Source organism: Lytechinus variegatus, chromosome 8 (genome assembly GCF_018143015.1).
Source record: "Lytechinus variegatus isolate NC3 chromosome 8, Lvar_3.0, whole genome shotgun sequence".
Lineage (NCBI taxonomy): Eukaryota > Metazoa > Echinodermata > Echinoidea > Temnopleuroida > Toxopneustidae > Lytechinus > Lytechinus variegatus.
In genome coordinates, this window is record NC_054747.1 from 37,082,697 (window position 1) to 37,099,446 (window position 16,750).

Genomic DNA, 16,750 nt, shown 5'->3' on the forward strand with positions numbered 1-16,750 from the left:
ATGATGGGGTTTCGAAAAGTACCCTAAACATGATAACAAGGGAAGCAATTATTTTCCAGATTATGAAAATGCATCTCTTAACAAGTATTTGGCTTGTGAAACCCTAGAAGTATTGAATATATATCCCTTTTTCAGCATTTTAAACATCGTTTTGACACCCTTATAACGTTACATAATACGTAACGTACCTGCCCACTCTGTCCCCTTTTACGGGTGGTCGCTACTGGTATCCACTAATCAATGGAAGTGGGCCCCCCGGGCGGCCTCTCGAGCTCTAGGAGGAGTCAAATGTGGCTTTGGAAAGTCGTCCTCAATCGGATAAATCGCTGTTACCATAGTAGCAACCAGAATTTTGCACACGAAACGCATATTGAATGTTTCCGTCGCAGATGCGAAACGAAAAAAAAATCTCATGTCACACAATTTGCATTGCAGGACTGAGTTTTACGACCATGATGACGGGCCCAAAAAGTCCCTTCCAAAGTCAACTACCGTTGTAAATAAGCGTCCGCGTCCTCAAACGAAAGGTCGGGAATATAGCTTTCTTCACTGAACATTATACCTCAGTCATATTTGTTCTACGGCGAGTCAAAAACAGCCGGTATTACATTTTTGTACCAGCTCCATATAGGTGGTTCGAGTAAAAATGAACAAAACGGCTGCCTTCGACTTGCTGTGGCGAGTCGAAGGCAGCCGTTTTGCCGTATGGACGCCGTAGAATAATGTGACTGAGAGAGTGTCTTTTCATTTAGGAAGTCTTGCGTTGGATTGTAATAATACCATTATGCTACTATGAAAGATTCTTCTTCATCTGTCCCTCAAACTATGGTACCCAAACAAAATACAGCAATGGTTCTTAGACATCAGTAACTTTTATGAAATGCCTACTAGCTAAGGTAAGATATCTTAAACAACAAATAAGAGATCCCCATTCTGCATTTACAGAAATGTCAGTACAAACTAGAAAATGATAGTGTAAAGTTTTTCCTTACTTAATCAATATTTTGATAGATTACCAGTGAGAATATAAATGTGTAATTTGATATTCAGAACATTATAATGAAGATATATCGCAATGATATCAAATCAGCAAATAGAATCTATCCAAAGGTTTAGTTATGGTGGAAAAAATAACTTAAATCTCCGCAAAAAATTGAGATTTTGAGATTTTTTTTTCTTTGCCTCCCTCCCTTTTTGGATCGAAACCTCTGATATTGTAATTTCATATGGTGGTATTTAAATAAATAATTTCACTAGGTCCCACATAATAGCACAGAGGAATTAATCACAGAGGGATTAATCACCGAGTGGTTTCTAATGTCTGGGAATGGGTAAAGTGGTTAAAATGAGGAAAACCTGGTGAAAAGTACAATTTACGTTCTCATGACCAATGTATACAATCATCATCATAAGAGTCATGAAAGGCAGCTGGGCAAGATATATCGGGCTAAACGTATAGCTCTCCTTGTCATGTTTTTTTTGGACAAAAGCGATGATATTAGTATAACATGCATAATCCGACTTGCATAACGTATCTCGCCATGTCGACATTCAACTTTTAACAAGTGGACTTTGACAAACTCCCACCAAGTCGATGTATAATGGGTATTAAGTCGACAGGAAAGAATATCTCTCCATCACTAAGTAAATGTCACGTTAAAAAATCTGTTCAAATAGGGCTATATTTTACATCTTTTTTAACCCATTTATGTTACGCAAGATTCAAATAACACACAGTATTCACCCATCGACTAGCTTTGCTCCATAATTGTACGAGGACATGGCTCTTTCGCAAGAATCCATACCTTTCATTTTTTGTCCTTCCCTTCAACTTTCAATTGATTTCCCAGCAATAGGCCCTGCATCCTCAAATATTAAAAAAATAAAACATATAACAAATTCCCGATCTGCAGCTAAATCCTTAAATAAAGTGTTTGTTTGCTAGACTTCTGCTCAAATATACATTAATCTAAAGTGATAAACCACAGACCCGTAAAAAAGTGTAACACCTAAATTCCGAAACCATAGTATACAGGGAGGAATGGATGTCAACGACGACGACGGCGGCGAATCGTAGCTCTTTATCATGTAAAAAAATAAACAAAAATGAATTACGAAAAATGATGTTAACTTTAATGTTTAATGTTGAATTAAAATTAACCAAAGTGGCTACAGAATCCCCCACAAAAAAAAATAATAACACAACTTAAAAAACTGACAAATATTATGGTAACCAAGAAGAAGAGTTCTAAATACCGTAATGCACACCCATAGGGTGATCGGTGGGACATTTTTGTCTGTACTTCAAATTTATCATATAGAAGGGAAAATATGTTTGCAGATAGTGCCATTATTAAAAAAAAAGCGCTTGAAGCTTTTGGGAAAAGGGTAGAAGATATCTCAAATAATACCTATGTGGTTTCTTTTGTGATTTGCTTTGCTCGATTCACCTAAACGAACTTTAAAAGCCTTAAGAATTTTTTTCAATGATACTTTGGATGCACATAGCAAATGCAAACATATCAATAATAGAAAAATCTATAACGCATGCCTTACATGATAGTACATCATTGCCATCGTCTGATAGTTGAACGGCGAGGCACACACATATAAAGAATGGAAGGCAGTGGACCATTGAAAATTTGTATTATTGTGTTCTATATAAGCATTATAGCACAGTATAAAAAGGTGTTTTTTGATAAAAAGGAGAAATATTACATAGTGGTCACAGGAAGCACTAAAATCATAAACAGACATCACTGCCTCTGTAATGTGCTGGAAGATACAATATTGAAAATAAGCAAAGCGCTCATCAACCACCCCCCCACCCCCTCTCTCTCACACAGTTCACAGTTTTTACCAGAGTTTTCTCAGGTAAAAACTTTTATGACACAGGCGCCAGGGGAAATTATCACACTATCATACTAACATCCGAGTGGTTTCTAACGTCTGGGAATGGGGGAAAGTGGTTAAAATGAGGAAAACCTGGTGAAAAGTACAATTTACGTTCTCATGACTAATGTATACAATCATCATCATAAGAATCATGAAAAGCAGCTGGGCAAGATATATCGGCCTAAACGTAGCTCTCCTTGTCATGTTTTTTTTTGACAAAAGCGATGATATTAGTATAACATGCATAATCCGACTTGCATAACGTATCTCGCCATGTCGACATTCAACTTTTAACAAGTGGACTTTGACAAACTCCCACCAAGTCGATGTATAATGGGTATTAAGTCGACAGGAAAGAATATCTCTCCATCACCACAAAGTAAATGTCACGTTAAAAAATATGTTCAAAAAGGGCTATATTTTACATCTTTTTTTAACCCATTTCATATTACGCAAGATTCAAATAACACACAGTATTTACCCATCGACTAGCCTTGCTCCATAATGGTACGAGGACAGTCTGAGCTCTTTCGTAAGAATCCATACCTTTCATTTTTTGTCCTTCCCTTCAACTTTCAATTGATTTCCCAGCAATAGGCCCTGCATCCTCAAATATTAAAAAAATAAAACATATAACAAATTCCCGATCTGCAGCTAAATCCTTAAATAAAGTGTTTGTTTGCTAGACTTCTGCTCAAATATACATTAATCTAAAGCGATAAACCACAGACCCGTAAAAAGTGTAACACCTAAATTCCGAAAACCATCGTATACAGGGAGGATTGGATGTCAAGGACGACGGCGAATCGTAGCTCTTTATCATGTAAAAAAATAAACAGAAATGAATTACGAAAAATCATGTTAACTTAAATGTTTAATGTTGAATTAAAATTAACCAAGTGGCTACAGAATCCCCCACAAAAAAATAATAATAACACAACTTAAAAAACTGACAAATATTATGGTAACCAAGAAGAAGAGTTCTAAATACCGTAATGCACACCCATAGGGTGATCGGTGGGACATTTTTTGTCTGTACTTCAAATTTATTATATAGAAGGGAAAATATGTTTGCAGATAGTGCCATTATTAAGAAGAAAAAAAAAACGCTTGAAGCTTTTGGGAAAAGGGTAGAAAATATCTCAAATTATATCTATGTGGTTTCTGTTGTGATTTGCTTTGCTCGATTCACCTAAACGAACTTAAAAGCCTTAAGATTTTTCAATGATACTTTGGATGCACATAGCAAATGCAAACATATCAATAATAGAAAAATCTAAAACGCATGCCTTACATGATAGTACATCATTGCCATCGTCTGATAGTTGAACGGCGAGGTACACACATATAAAGAATGGAAGGCAGTGGACCATCAAAAATGTGTATTATTGTGTTCTATATAAGCATTATAGCACAGTATAAAAAAGGTGTTTTTTTAATAAAAAGGGGAAATATTACTTAGTGGTATACAGGAAGCATTAAAATCATAAACAGACATCACTGCCTCTGTAATGTGCTGGAAGATACAATATTGAAAATAAGCAAAGCGCTCATCGACCACCTCTCTCACACAGTTCAGTTTTTACCAGAGTTTTCTCAGGTAAAAAACATCCGAGTGGTTTCTAACGTCTGGGAATGGGAAAAGTTGTTAAAATGAAGGAAACCTGGTGAAAAATACAATTTACGTTCTCATGACTAATGTATACAATCATCATCATAAGAATCATGAAAGGCAGCTGGGCAAGATATATCGGCCTCAACGTAGCTCTCCTTGTCATGTTTTTTTTTCGACCAAAGCGATATTATAGTATAACATGCACAATCCGACTTGCATGATAACGTATCTCGCCATGTCGACATTCAACTTTAAACAAGTGGACTTTGACAAATAAAACAAAATCCCACCAAGTCGATGTATGATGGGGAATAATTCGACAGGAGAGAATATCTCTCCATCACCATCGATATTGACATGTTAAAACATCTGTTCAGAAAGGGCATTTTTTTACATTTTTTTTAAACCCATTTCATGTTACGCAAGATTCAAATAACGCACAGTATTCACCCATCGACCAGCCTTGCTCCATAATGGTACGAGGACAGGGCTCTTTCGTAAGAATCCATACCTTTCATTTTTTGTCCTTCCCCCTCAACTTTCAATTGATTTCCAAGCAATAGGCCCTGCGTCCTCAAATATTAAAAAACAAAACATTTAACAAAATCTCGATCTGATGCTAAATCCTTGAATAGAGTGTTTGTTTGCTACACTTCTGCTCAAACCACAGACCCGTTAAAAGTGTAACACCTAAATTCCGAAAACCATCGTATACAGGGAGGAATGGATGTCAACGACGACGGCGGCGGCGAATCGTAGCTCTTTATCATATAAAAAATTAAACAGAAACGAATTACGAAAAAACATGTTAACTTAATTGAATTAAAATCAACCAAAGTGGCTACAGAATCCCCTACAAAAAAGAAAAAAATAATAATAACACAACTTAAAAAACTGACAAATATTATGGTAACCAAGAAGAAGAGTTCTAAATACCGTAATGCACACCCATAGGGTGATCGGTGGGACATTTTTTGTCTGTACTTCAAATTTATTATATAGAAGGGAAAATAAGTTTCTAGAGAGTGCCATTATCAAGAAGAAAAAAAAAACGCTTGAAGCTTTTGGGAAAAGGGTAGAAAATATCTCAAATTATATCTATGTGGTTTCTGTTGTGATTTGTTTTGCTCGATTCACCTAAACGAACTTAAAAGCCTTAAGATTTTTCAATGATACTTTGGATGCACATAGCAAATGCAAACATATCAATAATAGAAAAATCTATAACGCATGCCTTACATCATAGTACATCATCGTCATCGTCTGATAGTTGAACGGCGAGGCACACACATATAAAGAATGGAAGGCAGTGTGTATTATTGTGTTCTTTATAAGCATTATAGCACAGTATAAAAAAGGTGTGTTTTTTTATAAAATGGGAAAATATTACATAGTGGTATACAGGAACACTAAAATCATAAACAGACATCACTGCCTCTGTAATGTGCTGAAGATACAATATTGAAAATAAGCACAGCGCTCATCCCCCTCTCTCTCTCTCTCACACACACACACACACAAATGTGCATTTGCGTATAATAATATGCACATATCACTTTCTCTCGCTCTTTCTCCCTGTCCTCTCTCGTTCACTCTTTCAATGTTTGCATCTCCCTCCATCTCCCTGGTTTGTTTTTATGACCTCACTCATGAGCAGGAGTATTCAAAAAATCCAGGTGAGAAAATCATACAGATTTATCATAGAGCATGCCCAAGGACTTAGCGATGATAGCAACTCCAATTAAGTATCAGAGTAGATGAAACTAACGTATGAAAAGGTCCTTGCATTCAAAGTCCAACTTAATTCCTACTGCTAAATGTAATATACCTTTTGTAGCCTCATATCATATTATATATGTATGTATATATATATATATATATATATATATATATATATATATATACATATATTCCATATAAAACGTGATGAAAAGGTGATGAGCCTGACCCCACCACTTTCAACACCTTTGTCTCTAAAGACTCAGACATCAGACGTTTAGGATGATCAAATAAGAGAAGAGGATTCCACCCCCTCCCCAGAGCAATGCCAGGGCAATTTAAAGTTAGAGTTATTTACTAGTCATGGCGCGCATCATGTAGTGTTTGACCAAAAGCTGAAGGCAATATAAAACCTATACCTCTGATCTCCAAACTCCTTGTTACCAATAATTATGGTGATTATAAAGCAAAATAGTTAATCTACAGAGTGATGGTTATATCTATGTAATATCACAACAAAAAAATTCATCAAGTTATGCATTTGTGGTATTTTACAGGGTGGCATATATCACCAACTTAGTGGTCTTCCATGTGGCTCTGTTAACAAAAGAAAGAATAACAAACAGTATCATTGATAATAATAGGCAAGTGAAAACAAGATATAATACATAATAGAAATACACAATTTGTACAGGCATAAACATGTTATAAGAAAAATCAGTGGTATCCTTCGGCCTTTTGTTCATTTATAATAAACTTTGACAATTTGACTCAGATAAACTAACAACAATAAATTAGAAAGAAAATAAAATTACCAAATATCAAAAGTGGGAGAATGTTTACCAGTCAACATTGATACCAACGATTTCTATATAATATTTACATTTTTTACTACACTTTGATTGCTCACAAGACCGCTGAAAAATGATATATTGACATGTACCATAACTAAAAAAAGAGGCATAGTAGTTTTCTTTAAATTTACATATGCTATATATCCTAGGAATTTATTTACATCTCATCTGCAGATACCATAGATTTCAGCTAGTATTTACAACTTTGCAAAATAGATGACATTTTAATACAACTTTCAAGTTGGTTTTATACTGGCATGACTGTAGTTTCTAAAAAGGAAGGACTATGCTTGTACGAATCTGTCCTGAACATGCTGAATGTGGGTTTTCGCAATGTATCCTTTACAGCATGTCTTGTCACAGTCATCAGTAGCGAGGTGACATGTTGTAAACACTTCTTTCAGTTTGTTAGGGCCATGTCATGCATTGATTTATACAACATCACTGCATGTTATGGTCATATTAGAAACTAATATAGACGAAAATCATGATAGCAGCGATAGGGATTGGTGATAATTGAGAAAATGGGGAAAGGAATCCATAGTAAAGTGGTAAAGAAAAAAAAATACCTTGGTTGATTTCAATACTCGGCGGTACCAAACGAAACAATACCGTTTAATAAAATAATGCAATTTTTATTTACAAATCACTGGCCAGTTGAGAAATGAAAGGAGCGGACTGAAAAGACGGTGGCCTCTATCCTCACTCGGAAATATCTTCACAAAACCAGACATCGACCTTGTCCCCGTGGTACTCTTCGCAAATAGGTAACAAAGGAAAAACAGGTTTTCGGGGCGTTCACAAGAGACGTGTTTGTTCTGATATTATATAAAGGTGTACAATACTTGAATATTAAACGCATCAAGGTATTATACGCAGAGACGATTAGGTGTGAGAAAGAGTTTGATTCAGTCGGTCTTCATGATACTACATTGTAAAAACTCTTCTTGGAATGAATTTGCTTCTTTGAAATCAAATTATTTTACTATTAACATCCGTCGGTTTATTCTTTCTTCCCCACATATCATTCTGATACACAGTCTCCGCTCATCATCTGATGTACTCTTGCTCCAAAACACTGATGGGGAATCATGCTTTCTACACTGTAAAACTGTGGTGTTTAAACTGACACCAATTGGTGTTAATAGAGGACCACACCCTGATGTGTTAAAATTACACCCTAGAGATTAAACATAACACCAAAGAGTGTAAATGTAACAATAAAAAGGTGTTGTAATAACACCTTTAAGTGTAAAACTAACACCACCAATCTAATACCAGTGTAAATAACTGGTGTGGTCATCTATGTACACCGCTTAACACCACAGTTTTTGCTGTGTAGCATACCCAATTTTATTTACTTCCAAAGAATATGTATATACTGTATAATAAGTAAACAAGCATATGACTAAACGAATAAACAAATAATCAATCTGAAAAATAAAAACTCTCCAATTATTTACCTTTACGGTAAGAGTATCCAAAGTCATTGTACATGGGATTATTTCTGTTTAATAACTTGCCGATATCTTTTTCATTGTTAATACCTAATTATTGTATGCCCTTCTGCGCACTTAAATGCATTCACTTTTATGCATTCATAACTGTGCTGGTGGTTGCAAAGATTATGCATAATAATGAATCCCTCATAAACATTAATGGAGGAAATATCTAAACAATGAATGAGTTAATGATCTAGCAAAGTGACAGGATTATGTAATAACAACGGGTCACGCTTGGCAATGGGATTTCAGCAACAAAACGGTTTGTCCATGCTACGCTCTAAGAAAATGAAATAATCAATAAATGAAAAGTTGGAGTGCCAGCCTTTTTTAAATGTTGCACTTACTTCTTAAAATGGTTTGACCAACACTTAAATCATTGGATTCACCTTAAAGTTTATGTCAGGTCGAATGTAATATTGTTAATAGGTTGTCTCTCCCCCAGCCTTTTATTGTTGACTTAAGATTTCACTTTGTAGAGTGTAGAGGCTGGATATCATTCAAAATATATCCATACACTGTAAAAACTTCGGTGTTAAAACTGACACCAATTGGTGTTAATAGAAGACCACACCCTGAGGTGTTAAAATTACACCCTAGCGATTAAATATAACACCAAAGAGTGTAAATGTAACAACCAAGGGTGTTGTAATAACACCTATAGGTGTAAAACTAACACCACCAATTTAACACCGGTGTAAAATAACTGGTGTGGTCCTCTATGTACACCGGTTAACACCACATTTTTTGCTATGTATCTGTGAAAAGGGGTTTAATAAAAATATCGGTCTAAAAATGATTTAATCAATTCAATGTGTTAGGTCAAAGAAGTGCTGGTTACCTTCACGCCTATGTCGTAATAAAAAACACATAACTTCTATTCATTCCACCGTGATCTATGCAATCAGGCATTCATAATTTTTATTTTTGTTATTTTTCTCGCTTTTTCATCTACAAAGCAAAGACGAATGATAAACAACCAAGTCTGAGAGCAGAGAAGTATTTCGAAATTGAGAGCTGTACTTTTTGTTAATTTAACCAGTATTAACACCTTCATATCATCATTGATTCAGAATAGGCATCACAAGAACTTTTTCATTTCGAAAAAAAAGTTACACCAAAGAGGAACGGTGAATTGCTAATTCGTCCACTGCCAACTCGTCTACTCACCACATGGTCTACTTTTATTTCGTTTAATGCCATTCCGTCCATCAACATTTCGTTGAACAACCATTTGGTCCGATCATCACCAGTTGATCTATGACCATTTCGTCTCCTAACCAGTTCATATCTGTGGGATTCAAAGTTTCTTAATAATTTTTTTAATCATTCTCTTTGCTAATTTCTTTTTTAAGCTGTCAACAAAATATAAACTACAGCTTCTAAACTGAAACGGAACTATTTGTTAATTGAAAAAAAAGACATAGTTGATCCATGCAACATTGATAAGAACTGTCAAATTTCACCTTCCATCTATACTTGTAAACCAAAAACAAAAATTGTCTCACACATTTACACTACTAACAGGCATAAAAAAACAGGAATTTAATTTTAGCCTGGCAATGCTCTAAAGAATCATAGAAACTAAAAAAGGGGGCCCTGGAAAGCCCCATTCATCATAGAATTAAAGTTATCAAATGTTGCAGATTTAGAACATAGGTTGGAAAAGGTACCCCCTCCCCCGAGGAAATACATGTATTAACATATTTGTCTGATACAAACAATTAGGTACTTGTATGTACATTTGAAAATTTCACAGTAATTCTTTTGCATGATGGGAATGCAACTTCCTTCATAATTTTACATAGTATTCCTTGTGAACTATATCTTTTAAAAGTTAATAGCAAGCTCTTTCTGGTGTGATTTAAGTAGATAAAAGACTTAAATAACAAGTATACAATATTTCTTCACCATCAAATTGACCACATTTGGATTTCATTATTGGTAACCAACGTTTTATCATGGTAACTGACATTACATATCGGTAACTGACTTAAAATTTTCCACTTGGTAATTGACGTTACACATATTTAATGGTACCCTATCATGCCTATGGCTGGATTATTGATTGTCTTAAATGTTTGGGTAGAAGGGAGAGGTACTACCAAAGGAGGAAATCTACCAAGTTTCATATAATATATCCTCTTGTCTGGAAAATGAGACAAAAAGTTCATGTTATTGGTAACTGACGTTACATACCATATCGCATACTCTATCAACATTTTCTTATCAGATAAATGAATTACTGGTGTTTCATTCTATTGGATTTTATAAAGTGTTATAATAGCAAAATAAATCACAGGGGAAAACATCATGATCAAACCTATTCTTTAAAATCTGTCAAAACAAAATATTTATCAACAAACTACTTTCAACACTAATTTGTATCCATACTTTGACGTCCATATTGAAAAAGAAATGGCTGCTAGAGCCGAAAAAATGTCACAGAAACTTCAGGTCGTGTATTATTAAGAAGCATAAAGCATTTGACATGAATATCAATTTGATCTTTTGCCTCTGTGTCCATCCGTGGTGAAAATGCCCTGAGGCTAAAGGTCGTTCTAATACATAGTTCTGCCACTATCACAGCCTTTAAACCACTTGAAGAGGAAAGAATATGCACTACCATATCAGCTTCATAGTAAGGAACTGCGAGCCCACTAGGCGGCTGTCAAAGTCGCCCACCCCTTTTTCAATATTGCCTAATTATTTGAAAATTCACCATTTTAGCCCCCATTCATTCCTGCTGTATAAAACACCAAATTTCATATTCTTGAAACTCCTTTGAGAGGAAAGAGTAGGCTTTCCTCTTTCAGCTACATGTAAAGAATTGTTGCCACAATAAAGGGGCTGTAGAAGTTACATCTCTTGCAAATTTATTGGAAAATTCGTCATTTTTTAGCTCCCATTAGGAAAAAATTGTGTTTCTGGTATATAGTAGAGCCACGTCTTCATATCAAACTGAGAGGGGAAAACCTACTATTTCCTCTCCAAGTGGTTTAAAGGCAGTAAAAGTGGCAGACCTACAGTGTATGTATTAGAAACGTCTTTTTGCCTCAATCTTGTCAATGGGTGCTCCAAAAAGTTTAGTACTCCACTGAATAGGAAAAAATGCAAAAAAAAAATGGTTGGGGTGATTTCGACTGCCAATGAAAGGGGGTATACTTTCATTTGCCAGCACTTCTTTATATGTAGTTGATAGAGCAAAACATATTCTTTCCTCTCCAAATAGTTTGAGGCAGTAAAAGTGGCAATCTATCAGAAACGCCCTGTTGCTTCAGTGGGGTCCAAAATGGTTAATTTTCAAATAAATTGGCAATATGATGATATAAGCAAAAGGGGTTGGTGACTTCAACAGCCCCCCCCCCCCTTCAGAGAGAGGTACGCTTCGATGTGTCGCTTCTTTTAAAATCTGGTCGAACAAACTCTACTTTTTCATCTCCAAGTGGTTCAAAGCAATTAATGTGGATGTATACCCGGTTGCTCCAAAATAGTGATTTTTCCAATAATTAGGCAATATACAACATGATATGGCAAAAGGATGTGACTTCGACAGCACCCCCCCCCCCCCTCGACGTGCCAGCATTTGTTTTACGTAGCTGATAGAGAAAAGCCTACTTTCAAATTTCAAAGTGCTCAAAGCATACTAATCCTTAAAAATTATCTGGGTGTTTCACAAAGATTTAGATATGACTTATGGGGTGTTGCAAGAAACTTGCGATCAATTGCAAGTCAATTTTTGGTCCCTAAATCAATCATATTTCTTGCAGTTAATTGCAAATTAGTGATTGATTGCTAATCTGCTCCTTGAAACAAGAAGTTTAATCTGATTTGCTACAGTTAACGTTGATCTATCAGTTGTAAAATTGCGACAGAATATTTTCAATTGATCGCAAATATTTTCTTGCAACAACCCCTTAGAGACGCACTTAAATGCTGTCGCACACATGATATTCAACGCGCATTCTCATTTATCAATGCGCAGTAGTGCGCGTCCTCTTGGCATAATCCGACCAATGAAGTTATTCTTTTTAGATCGCAGGCAACTAGGCATTTAAGTGCAACTTTGATTCATACTGAAATCTTTGTGAAACACCCCCTGATACTTACCTACATAACCTTCCATGATAGCAATCTGCATTGCTGTATATCCCGATTCATTGCGATCGTTGACGTCAAATCCAAGTTCATTACGATTCGCCAACAGCACCTTCAGAGTTGCCACATCACCGTTCTCCGCTGCCTGGAAAAACGCATCCTTACCGCCGAGTTCTTCGGTGCCGCCAGCCGGTTGTTCAACAAGTTCGGTTCCTTCTTTCATGTCATCCATAGTCTATCACCCTTCTAAGGACTAGGTGTCGAGTCAACAACTACACATTAATCGTTTATTACAGGATCACCCGAATGATTAGAGCAACAAAACCACACTGTCTAACATGGGAAATTACCAAAATAGTATGAATGTGGAAAATTATATAGAGATGTTGCCAGTTTCAGGAACAATGGGAGCATTCCGACTCTTATAGGTTCACCGACGATCCGATCGAATAGATGAATAGGAAGGACTGTCTGATCTTATGTTGGGCTCGTGGGTGAATGCACTCAAGCGCTGCAACAAACCAGCAAACCTCATCGATGCAGCGAATGCCAAAGCGGTACTTTGAACATCGAGCTCGGAAGAGAGAGAGATGGCGTTCTACCGTATTAGAGTATGCATCTAAGTTTAAGTAATCGCCTTTTCCAGTACGATTCTTGTAGGAATCAAGTTTTTGGGGCGTGTAAACTCCTTTTGATGTAGGTTAGATATATCGGGGTCTTGGAGACACTGGATCCTGAATAAATTATGTTCAAACCAAAGAAAAATAGAAAGGGTGCAATACCAAATTATCTTCTAATTGATATGTCAAAATCCCTCAAAATTTTATCTCAAAATTGCAATTTCGTTTGGAAAATGTCAGAATCTTCACTCTCTCTCTCTCAACTCTTCAGATATTTTTGCCTTAGGCATGTTTTGACACTTAAACAATTATTAGCTCATCATTTGAAAAACCAATAAATGGGCTTTTCAAATGGATGATTGATTGCAAGCCTTTGTGATATGAGGGCCTTGGACTAGTACCATGCGATCAACATCATGCTAATAATAAAGTGGCATGTTGCAAATATCCATGCGTGAAGCGTTTTGTTTGGGTAGCTCAAATCATTGTGTTTGTCCTTTTGATGAAAACCATTTTTTTTTCTCCTCCATGCCTGGTGGCATATCAATAGAGACTTACATGTAAGAGATAAATTAAAACTCTCGAAGGTGACAAAATGAGAGGTATTCACATTAGACATGTTAGACATGTTAAAGTATAATCTAAAACGCTTCAAGTTGTACATAAGAATTGTAAGTAATTATCATTTGCTTTCTTTAAGCGCTTAGGACGCAATTTGTCATGAGTGCTGAACAAATGAAATTTCTATTATTGTCGTAAAAGCAATACAATCGATCTTTTTCATGCACCTTTCCCCAAAGCACAATGTAGGTAATAAGGGTTAATTGCCAATTCGTGTATTTCCCGCTCGTCCACTCATCACATGGTCTACCTTCATTTAGTATCAGCCATTTCGTCCATCAACGTTTCGTCTATCAACCACTTGGTCAAATCATCAATTCGTCTAATCACCAGTTCGTCTATTGCCATTTCGTATATAGATAATACCCGTTTTGGGTACCTACAATGGGTCTAATACCAATTTTATTTGTATTCGTTTTGCACAATTAACACTTAGTCCGATTTGACCAAATGATATATGGAGTATTAAGCCAACTGGTTATCAGACGAAATGGTAATTGGATCATGTGGATAGTGGACGAACTGACGGTAGACTAAATGATAGTAAACTAGTTGGTAATTAGACAAATTGGCATTAGACCAATTGAATATAAACCGCAGTGAGCACCAATCAATACGTTACGGACCAGTGATGGAAGAGTGAGAGAGAGCCAACAATGTAAAGAACGGACCCCGTCTTGTACGAAGAGTTACGATTTATCCGACCTACCTGAACTTTATTGAAATCCATAAATGTTTCCTTCTTTCTAAGGTCAGTGTGCACAAAATCCTTTGTAAACAAATAAGCACTCTTGGTTTTCAAGAGAATGATGTGTATGAATATACATCATATCTAGAATATATTAAACAGACATGCATAACAGATTTTGAAGTTACTGGCTTGCCGGAGTTGTGTTTGATCGGATCAATCCCAACTCTTTGTAAAGGCCTGGTCGCACCCCCCGAGCGTTGTTGGAGCGGTCGTGGAGCGGTAGGGAGAGAGGGTCGAATTTCGCTCACAAAATCGGGAAAAAATCGAAAAAAAAGCAAAAAACAATCGAAATCGAAAATGGTGAACGGTAGCGAGCGGTGATGATTTTTTTCTCTCAGCTCCACGACCGCTCCAACAACGCTCGGGCGGGGCGACCAGGCCTTTACATTTTAATAAACATGGTTAAGTTGTATTTGTCTTATGTTTACCGTGCTCTTTTCTGATTCATCGACGGTGAAGACAATAATCTATTTATACTCCCTAGAGAATTGTGAATGATTTGAAAGGCAAATGAGCTGAAATATGATATCTCTACTGTAAGTGATTTATGTAATAACCGGCTATCCGTACTTAAACCACACCTTTAAACCCGACTTTAGAATACGGGTAATTATGCTTGTTTACAATAAGTACAGAATATTGCAATAATATTCAGGGATTTAACCGATGACTCAATTACTTCTTATTCATGTAAAATTGCCACTGGGGGAACTGAGTTCACTTTTTCAAGGAACTTTATTCCCTAGTATCTATACATGTATATCTAAAATCCTTCATGTTGGGTTTTTACTTCAAACAATATTTATCAAGGACGATTTAACGAAATGCAAATGAAGATCAAGCCAAAAGTAACAATATACAAAATTGATAATTGAAGCAGAATAACAAGTTGTTTTATTTTTTTTTTGCTATCAAATTAACACAAATTCAGATATTTGATGTTTACACGAACCGCAAGCAAACCAACCAAAAACCGTTGGTCAACCGATTCACTATAATATTCAAGGCCTAATGAAAAAAAGACGAATATGTCGGCGTTTTGCATGAAACGGCATCGACAAAAAGCATCGATTCACGGACTATTAAATACAACAGCAAAATAGAACTACAAATAACGTGATAAACAAATAATATTAATAATGATGATAATAAGCACACCCAGTCAACATTTATCATGCGCCTTCTATCCAGTAAACTATTCCAAGGCGCAGAGGGATCGATGGATTACGGGGAATAAAAATGTCTGCTTGTGTGGATGCATGGTCAGATCCAATTCCAAAAGAAGAACACCCCCCTCCAAAAATGAATAGATAGAAATAAATGATAAAATGAATATAAGAAGAATAAAAAATCAAAACATAAATAAAAGGAAATAGTCATTTAATAATAATGATATATATTAGCGTGAAGGGTTATAACTTGTTATGATAATAATATAATAAATGTCTATATTAATACATTAAAGAACACCCGTTGCAGTCAAAGGCAGAATTGCAAATACAAGGTAAAAAGACATATGTATTGACAAAAAATGCAAATATTCAAACAAGGCATATACTATATATGAATAAAAATACATATGAAACAGCCAGTCAATACACAGAGCCTGTCAGTACACAATAAACGCAAAAAATGTTGGGGCCCAGTGGATTAGTCTTCGGAGTTTGAAACAGAGGGTCGTGGGTTCTAATCCCAGCCATGGCGTAATTTCCTTCAGCAAGAAACTGATCCTCAATGTGGTGCACTCAACCCAGGTGAGGTAAATGGGTACCGGTAGGAAGTAATTCCTTTAAAAAGCTGTGTGCGCTATGAACGCCTAGCTTAGCCAGGTAATATAGGAGCGCCTTGAGCACCTAACAAGGGATATGTGCGCAATATAAATACCCTATATTAGAGAGTGACCTCCATTCGACCTTGCAAAGGCAACAAGAAAAATAAATGAGTTGCGATATTGAATTAGGGTGATCAAAAAACAGTAAGAACAACAGGGGAAAAGAAATGCAGAACAACAAATCGGCATAATCATTGGGTAGCATTGCAGATTATTAGATAATAAAGAAAAGAAAAGTAGAGAT

The 16,750-nt window shown here is 35.9% G+C and overlaps 1 pseudogene; it reads right to left on the minus strand.

The window, feature by feature from the left end:
- LOC121419692 overlaps positions 1–13,294 on the minus strand; it is a 40,227-nt pseudogene extending 26,933 nt beyond the window's left edge.
- Positions 13,295–16,750: the final 3,456 nt, after the last annotated feature.